This window comes from Zea mays, chromosome 4, assembly GCF_902167145.1.
Source record: "Zea mays cultivar B73 chromosome 4, Zm-B73-REFERENCE-NAM-5.0, whole genome shotgun sequence".
Taxonomy (NCBI): domain Eukaryota; kingdom Viridiplantae; phylum Streptophyta; class Magnoliopsida; order Poales; family Poaceae; genus Zea; species Zea mays.
The window spans coordinates 73,302,764-73,312,413 of record NC_050099.1 but is presented as its reverse complement, the minus strand read 5'-3'; the positions used below and the strand labels follow the sequence as shown (position 1 = coordinate 73,312,413).

General features: G+C 42.3%; 1 pseudogene across 1 annotated transcript; it reads left to right on the top strand.

Annotated features, from left to right (window-relative positions):
* Nucleotides 1-3,200: 3,200 nt before the first annotated feature.
* LOC103653385 (60S ribosomal protein L18a-like) lies at nucleotides 3,201-7,347 on the top strand (annotated as a pseudogene). Its single transcript, XR_002269110.3, has 4 exons — nucleotides 3,201-3,341; nucleotides 3,424-3,538; nucleotides 3,630-3,698; nucleotides 4,328-7,347. The product of XR_002269110.3 is annotated as a 60S ribosomal protein L18a-like (transcript).
* The last annotated feature ends 2,303 nt before the right edge of the window (nucleotides 7,348-9,650 follow it).

The window sequence follows — 9,650 nt, the reverse complement described above, 5'->3', positions numbered from 1 at the left end:
TGGGCTCGACCTTCTTACATAAGTGTACCCCTTCTATAGTTTCTTTAATGAGGACTGTCACTTAAGCTAGCACGCATTTCAATATTACAAATATTTTATAACAATTCAAAGTGTAACTCTTTTGAAACACTTTCTTTTGTAATCAACTCCGATAATTGTATAATGTAAACTTATTGTAACTTGTAATCATTTTGCAATAAAGTATTTATTTCCGCTGCAAATGTTGGTGTGTGATTTGTGTTTACTTAATCATGTGATCTTGGCGGTAAGTGTTTATCCGGGGTCCTTGGGACACTCGGACAGATCCTGTTAAGTTGTTTGGTGCACATGCATAGCTGTCTGAGGTCTTTGAGACAAGGACAGGTGCATGTGGGCCCAATAACTTGGGAGGTTCCGCGACAAATCAAGTATGGCCTTGGGCAGTTCTCTTCTTCCTTCAGCCAAAAGCACTAACATGAGAAGGGGATGGACCATGGCTGATTTGGTTACACGGAAAGGGCACAACCAGCAGGGCCCACGACGGACCACAATGGCCGAGCGCCGGCCAGGCCAGGGCGTCGCTCATAAGGGCGTGGCTAGCTGGGGCAGGACTGTTGGTTCGGCTAGAGGGAGGGAGCATGCACCGAGGGTCGAGTTTGGGCACCGAGGAGGCTGCACGCCATGTCTGGGACCGGGACTTGCGCGGTGGGGGCATGACCCGCAGGTAAGAAGAGGGAGGGCAGATGCTCACCTCAGGGTAGAGCTCTAACGACGAGGCGAGGGCGAAGAGGGGACTGCACGAAGATGACTTGGGCGTCTGTTTGCGCCCACGCCGTGGGTTCGGAGTTTGGCGACCAGGCGAAGCGAGAGTGGGAAGTTGAGGGAAATAAGCATGACAAGTGGGCCCCGCAACTCAGCTGATGGGTGGGCCTAGGGGCATGCAACGCGGCTGGGGCACTAAGTGAGCGCGGGGTGGGCACTGGCCATTGAGCTGTGTGTAGGGGCGGGAGGGAGTCAGGCTAGGGGGCATTGGGGCATTACTGGGATGGGTGTGGGGGCCACGACGCTAGGAGTTGGACTGCCCTCGTGCGAGCCTAGGAGTGGGAGGGGCATGCGGGCCAGGCCTCGATGGGCCACAGGGAGGGGTTCACCGGGTGGGCCGGCTAGGGGAGGGGGCAGGTCGGCCAGGCTGCCTAGCAGGCCAGGGGAGGGAGGTGGGGTTTTGGGGAGAGGAAAGGGGAAAGAGGGTTGTGGGCTTTTCTTCTTTTCTATTTTCTTTATTCCCTCTCGTTTCTTCCCAATTAAATTTATTCACCAGAAAGAGCCGCAAATTAAATAGATGTACACCTAAGCACAACATCAAACAAAAATAAATGTATTTCAGCATAGTGCAACAACAACCATTCCCTTAGGGTTTTATTTGATTACCCCTAACACTTATATATAAAGAAACATAATTCTTTATTGTTTAGAAAAAAAGAAAGAAAGGAAAGAGAGGGTAACACCTGAATTTGGTGAATATTAGAAAAGAAATTTTATACCCTCAAATTCAGGGTGTTACAGTATTGGGTTTTGTCTGGAGTATGAAGATTACAAGTGAGTTTTGTGGATGCTCAGGTGTTGTCGATGAGGGTGGGTGTCAGGTGAGACAGGGTGAGATGGGATGATTTTGTAGGGGTCCCCCTCGACCTTATATACATGACCAGAGAGTTATCCCTTTACAAGTTGTGATCATTATCTACTCTACTTATCTCCTTCTTAATCGCAGCTTGTAGCCCTGCATATCTGAAGTTTGATCACCTTCTCATCCGAGTCACCGCCGAATGCTTAGCTCTTCAGGTATGCGCAACTGCATCACTAGAGATATCAGTGCTTCGGTAGCACATAACTCGGATGCCGGTCTTTATCTTCTTGGATCAAATTCGCTCGACCTGATTATAACCTGTTGGCCCATCCCGTAGGATGAACCAATGGGAGGCCCATCAGGCGTCCCATGATATGTTTTAGTGTTCGTGATGACCTGGGGATATATATTCCCCCACAGTGTGCTGGCTCATCTACTCACCATGGTGCAATGCACACCTCTCTTGGTGGTGGTAGTGAGCGCAATAGACGATACAATTCACCTACTAGTGACGCACACCCTAAGTGATGAAGGACTAGCTTAGTGTGGCAGTGGCAGTTGCAATCTCCATCTCCATGGTCTAGCATGGTGCAACAACTGCTATCTTTCCTAGCCTCGTGGAGGTCGCCTACTTAAGGTAGGCAGGGTATGGCAGTCACACCCCCACAAACTAGGGTAGGGCAGTCACTCTCCCACAAACTCGATGAAGTCGTATAGGGCCACAGTGTCGCGATCATATCCATTGTCTGACCTCACAATGACATCTTAGAGAAGTGGATGAATGCCAACAATGTTATATATGCAGAGAGGCGGGAAAATATTCAAGTTACACGAAAAATATGTGCATGAAAGGGAAAACGAACTATGGATCTCCCCTTACTTTAGACCCTTAGTTTAGAGGGTAGAAGGAGAGTTTCGAGGAATTAAAAAAAGGAAATGAGGCCTTTTGGAGCAATATTTTCACCTTATTTCTCCATATAACATTTTAGGAAAAAATCACTTTGCTCAATCCGGTAGACACCCACTAACTGATGCATTATTATTTCTCATTATCCTATCATTATCTACATGCACCAGAGAGAAAATCAGGATACATTGCCTACACAATTATTGTAATGCAATGTACTCACTCTAGATCTAAATTATAAGTCGTCTTGATAAGTTTTAAAAAAATTGTAAAACTTTAACTATAAATAACCGTTTTGTTATTTGGTTTTGAAACCTAATAATTACATGCATCGATTTATTTAAAAAAATACTTTTATAAAAAATATAAATGTATTAAGAGTTTATTTATATTTTTAAAAAATTATCCAAAACTATATTTTAGAGAATGTACGTAAATAACTTATAGTTTGGATTTGGGAGTAGTACTGTTGTTGAGATTGAGCTATTATTTGACCCAACATTTTAGCATAGATTTAATTTTCTAGTATATATTAGTAAAATGCCGTTTGGTGTGTGGTCTAAGCCACCATAATAAGTCGCAGGTGTGTAGATCGATTCGGCCGCGGCGGCTTAGGCACTGCGCGGCCCCACGCACCAGACTAGCCCTAGTCAAGCCATCCGGGCGCCCGGCTCATTAGGGTTCCTCACCCAACTATAAATACCACTCGACTTCCCCCACCTCCCTCGTCAGCTGCAGTGTCAATCCCTCCTCTCCGCCGCCTACAGCTGCGGGGAGCTCGCCAGTCGCCACTTCGCCAGTCGCCACTTCGCCAGAATGGTTGCCCACACGGTGGCTTCTCCTCGCTTTGTTCCTCCTACCGGCGTGGCTGCTGATCTCGGCCGTTTTTGTGTAATTTGTTTGGATCCCGCAGTTCCATCAGTACCAGGCAGCGGGTCGCGCGCTGCCAGTCCCCGCTGATGAGCACCCCAAGATCTACCGCATGGAGCTTGCGCTACCAACGAGGTCTGCTCCAAATCCAAGCTCTGGTCAGTGCCTTACTGTCTCGTTGACTATGATACCATGGTTATCTAGTTGTTTTTGCGTGTGATTCTTGACGATGGTTTGTGTCGCGTGTAGGTACTATCTGAGGAAGCTCAAGTCTCAAGAAGGTTTAAGAGCAACGGTCAGATTCTCGCCATAGACGAGGTACAGCCATTCCACCTCTTACTGCTAATGCTGATCTATCATTCTCTTATGGGTTTAGGGGGTGTTTGGTTTATAGGTACTAATTTTTAGTTGTCCATTTTAGTCCTTAAATTGCTAAACATAGGGATTAAAAGAGTTATATCTCTATTTTAGTTCGGCAATTTAGGGACTAATGCATTTCAAAAGCTTGTTGGAGCTGTGTCATTGTTCAATGTTAGAATTGTCACATAGTAGCCCTGTCCAATTATATTATGCCCCACGCCCACCTTGCTTGCGATTTGTATGAACCCTGTTAATCAGACTACGTAATGAGATGTGGTAGTTTGGTATTATGGTGACAGTCTGATCAAGTATTTGACTATTTTGTGATTTCATACATTGTTGAGTTAGTTTCTTTGTGGCATTTTGACTAGCCCTAGGTAGATGTAGCTGTACCAGACTAATGAGGATGAGGTTGCAGTCAACCTAATTGTCCTCCAAGAGACAATAGGGAAATGGGATGATCTAGAGATGTAGAAAATTGGTTTCTGTTCATCATTTGCCCTTGAAGCCCTTGTTCTCTGTAAATTTAAATGTAGTGTTTGTTTATTTTATCATGTCTGCTTCTAAACATGCTTGATCTTTCACAGATCTTTGAGTGTAACCCTACAACAATCAAGAGCTGTGGCATCTGGCTGTGTTACCAGTGCAGGACAGGTTACCACGACCTGCACAAGGAGTACCGTAATACCACCCTGAATGGTGCCATGGAGCAGATGTACAATGAGACGGCTTCCTGTCATCGTGTGGTCACCCTACATACAGATCATCAAGACGGCAACAATCAACTTTAAGCTTTGCAAGAGGGACAACGCCAAGCAGTTCCACAATTCAAAGTTCAAGTTTCCTTTGGTTTACTGCAACAAGTCAGGCCACCAAATAGGAAGCTGAAGACCACCTTCAAGGCTTTAAGGCCCAACTTGTTCGTGTTATCCAACTTGCCCTGACACCCTCCCAAATCTGTGAGGCTGTCAGTCTGGTGGTTTGCTAGTTCAGGGTAATGCAATCTACATGCAACCTATTGTTTCTAAGTTCTAGTTGGAGGTCCATGAAAGGGTTCTTAGTGTGATGGCAAAGGCTTCCGAGTAGCACCCTAGTGACCCGGGTCTGGTGGGTTGCTAGTTCAGGGTAACTCAATCTACATGCAACCTATTGTTTCTAAGTTCTAGTTGGAGGTCCACAAAAGGGCTCTTAGTGTGATGGCCAAGGCTTCCGAGTAGCACCCTAGTGACCTGGGTTATGACTCCCAGTGGGAGTGGATTTATGTGGACTGGGTAAAAATATCCCTTTGTCTAACCATACGTCAAAGCACGATTTAAGGCCTGTCCCATGCTCACATAGGCAATGTGGTCGTCGTGTAAGGGTGTGGGAAAGTAGGTTTAAGGGTTCCCTTAGGCAATGCTTGGGGGCCTATCCCATCCTCATTTCTTTTTGTTCTTTACCGTCTGGTGCCTTATAAATTATAATAGCATGTACAAATCTCATGTGCTTTAAACTTACCCAAAAAAGAGCAGACCTGTTACTGGAGGGATCTGGACGGGGTATAAACGGAGGCAATGGTGACTTAGTGAGACAGCTCTCACCACTGCATTATGCCTGCTTTAAAATTCACTCAAATGTCAAAACTGGTGTTTGCTTATGGCTATGTTGCTGCGGTCTTCCTTGTGCCAAGTCAGTTGCAACATGATCTGGTCAAATTTGCTTTTTGTTCTGTACCCCTAATTGCTTTTTAATTTGCAATGCTCTTTAAGATTTTCTAGTTTGGTGTGTTTAAATTGTGATGTTTTACATTTATCAAAAACTGTTTCATTACATTGTAGGGCAACTTTGCCAAGGTTACCAACTATAAATTTGGTTTCCTTTTTTTCCCTGTTGCCAATACCACTGTTGCCACTGGATGTTTGAACTTTCCAGTCCATGAGCTCTTTTATTTGGTTTCATGGATAATCATCCTTGCCAACATTCTTTACTAAAAGAACATTCTACTTCCAAAGCTGTACAAAACTTCTAGTGGTTGTGATCTATTTGTTTTTTTCATTAGTGACATGGTGTAATCTATTTGTTTTTTTCATTAGTGACATGGTTGTGAGTTTTGCCTTGTATTTTGAATCCATGTGTGTATTTAGTCTCTTTGAGCATGTAGTGTGAATGTGAGTTAATTTATAGTATTCTAATTTGGTTTCTGATTACCGTTGTAATTTTTCAGGCAACTTTGCCAAGGTTACCAACTACAATTTTGGTTTCCTTTTTTTCCCTGTTGCCAATACCACTGTTGCCACAGGATGTTTTTACTTTTCAGTCCGGGAGCTATTTTATTTGGTTTCATGGATAAGCATCCTTGCCAGCATTGTTTACAAAAAGAACATTCTACTACCAAAGCTGCACAAAATTAGTGGTTTGAGTTCTCGTGTACTCTTCTATGCTGCAGCATAATCTGTTTCGTTTTGGGAGGAGCTATTTTATTTGGTTTCATGGATAAGCATCCTTGCCAGCATTGTTTACAAAAAGAACATTCTACTACCAAAGCTGCACAAAATTAGTGGTTTGAGTTCTCGTGTACTCTTCTATGCTGCAGCATAATCTGTTTCGTTTTGGGAATTGGGTACTATGTTTGCTTTTTTCATTAGTGACATGGTTGTGAGTTTTTGCCTTATTTTGAATCTAAGTGTGTTGCTATTTAGCCCCTTTGAGCATGTAGTGTGAATGTAAATTAATTTGTAGTATTCTAATTTGGTTTCTGATTACCATTATAATCTTTTCAGGCAACTTTGCCAAGGTTACCAACTATAAATTTGGTATCCTTTTTTTCCCTGTTGCCAATACCACTGTTGCTACTGGATGTTTGAACTTTCCATGAGCTATTTTATTGGTTTCATGTGTAAGCATCCTTGCCAACATTGTTCAGTAAAGGAACATTGTACTTCCAAATCTGCACAAACTTGTAACTGTAATGGTTTGAATTCTCATGTACTTTTCCATGCAGCACCAACATCAGTTTCTTTTTGCGTGGCATTGTGTAATCTATTTGTTTTTTCATTAGTGACATTTTGAATTCAAACGTGTTGCTATTTTACCCCTTTGAGAATGCAGTGTGAACGTAAATTAATTTTAGTATTCTAATTTAGTTTCTGATTACCATTCACTTTGGTTAACTTTGTCAAGCTTACCTATTTACTTTGGTTAACTTTTTCCCCTGTTCTGTTGCCTATATCATCCATTGCTTGATTTTCGTATTTAATGCACCGTCTTTTATTATAGGCATTCTGGCAACTATTCCACTAACTTTTTTTGCTCGGATTTGTAGTAGAGGTTTTCATGTTGTCTAGTTAAAGTAATTTCCCCTGAAAATTCGCTACATTAGTATACATTCGGTATTCAGTTGTTTTCACTGATTTTTGCTGGGATCTGTGGTAGATGTTTTCGTTTTTCTTTCTTTTCCCTGAAAATTCACAAGGTCACGATCGATTCGTTATTGCCGCTTTCTTAGGATTGTTGTCTTTGCTATTGTCAGGAATGTATTTTTCTTTCTAGGAAGTTTACCGATCGTTGTTATGGTGCTCTGTTTTTAGATTCCATGGCCAAAAATAATAAATGTGATAAAGTTAATTGTCATGCTGGATTTGAATCTCTCTCTTTGATGGTATTGGTTGTGATGGTATTTGTTGTGGCAGGTCAGATTCTACCATTAGTGTAATGAATAGGGTGGATATCGAGCCAGCTCGGTTCGATCGAGCTCGAGCTGGCTCGTTAAGTAAACGAGCTGGCTTGGCTCGACTCGTTAAGCAACTGAGCTAGAGAACTAGCTTGGCTCGTTTGCGAGCTCGAGCCACAACAAAAAATAGTATACATGTGTATATACAACAATATAATCAATTGCTATTTAATTTCATATTAATTTAACACTAGAAAAGACTAACAATACTAATAATTTTATACATCACATCATTTAAACCCTAAATTAATATAGTTTATCATTTATTAATTCATCCAATACATATATAGGATTTATTTTGCAGATAAATGCTAGCTCATTCGAGCTAACGAGCTGAGATATTAGCTTAGCTCGTGACAAAATTGAAATGAGCCGAGTCGAGCTGACCACGAGTCGAGTAAGCTCACGAGCCACGAGTATTTTGTCCAGTCCTAATAATGATGATGATAGAGCGATATGTGAGGTTCTATTCTACACATAAATAAATTTAATATTATAACAAAATAGTCTATATACCATTTATTAAATTGATAAAAAATATTATACTTTATTTTAACTTAAACGTCAAAAAAAGGTGTTGGTGGTCTAAATTATTGGAGCTAAGTGCATAAGTCTCAGTTTAGAGATAATGACACACTTAAATGGAAATAAACTGTTAGTTTGTTGAATTTAGTCTGATAAAATCACTTAACAATGATTGGATACCATTTGCTCAATTGAAGTTGTGGCACAGAAAAATATGATAAAATACAATATCATAATTTAAGTAGTATCTGTTTTGATTACTTTCAAAAGCACCAACCAGTAACCATAGTTTTTAATGTAGTGAAAATAACTAATTGACTGTCACTAGAATGTGGGTATCCTGTGCATTTTGGTTTATTAATGTTAATGAAGTTAGTTATTTAGTTGGGAAGCCTTTTTAGACTTTTCTCTTTATCCGAGAAGATTAGTTTGGCCGTGTTGAGAGTCAATGAAGATGCTTGTTTATTAAGTGTTGTGAAGAACTCTACCTTTTTTATGCTGAAAGGTTTGCAAGATCAGTTCTGATGTATGATTGACTTTTGTAGATGTCTGACCATAGGCGTAGAGGAGGGAGACGTACCCAGCAAGAGCAACATGATTCGTAGGATGAGGCACCCCATTCGCAGTTGCCTCCCCCATCCCCGATGACAATGGAGAAGATGTTCCTCATGCAAACTCAAGCAGTTCAGTCAATTGTGCAGACCCTGATAGCCATCCAGCAGGTGCAACAACAACCTCAGCCACAGATACAGATATCGTAGATGCCAAGAGATAATGTGCGGAGTTTATGAGAGGTCATCTCCTGTGTTCGCTCAGTCTGCTGACCTCATGGACGTCGAGGATTGCCTGCGTATCGTGGAGCGTGAGTTGCACATCGCCCAATGCAACGACAGAGAAAAGGTTATGTTTGGTCCTCGCCTGTTAAGGGGAGTAGCTCAGTCCTGGTGGGAGTACTATCTCGCTATCCACGCCGAGCCCGAGACCATTACTTGGGAGGAATTCAGGGATAACTTTCGTCGGTGTCATATTCTAGAAGGTCTAATAATAGTGAAGAAAGGAAATTCTGACACTAAAGCAAGGACCCATGTCAGTGAGTATAGAGATATGTTTCTGCAATTGTCTCGCTATGCTACTGAAGATGTCAACACTGATGCCAAGATGCAGTACCGTTTCCTAAGAGGCTTTGTTGATCCCCTTCACTACCAATTGATGAATCATACCTTCTCCATCTTTCAGCACCTGATCGACAGAGCTATCATAATTGAGAACAAGCGCAAAGAGATGAAAGATCAAAAACGTAAGATTGGTGGACCTCAGCCCGAGAGCAACAATCGTCCCCGTTTCTCAGGTAATCCACCTCAGCAGTTAAAACAAAATCACTGTCAGGGATATCAACAGCAGAACTAGCGTCTGCATCAGTAGCAATTCCAGAGGCAGTAACCCCAGCATCAGCAGCAGTATAGTTAGAACAGTCAATCGGGAGGAAATCAGTTCTAGAGGCAGAATAATCAGTCACCTCGTCTTCCTGCCCCAGCAACCAACTAGAGTAGTCAACCAGCGGCCGATGCACTGCACCTGGGATCTTTTCAGATACTGTACCATGACGATCTTCTTCAGTGTGCCTGACATACCAACTTCAGGGCACTTGTTCTTCGATTTCATGCAACAAACCACTA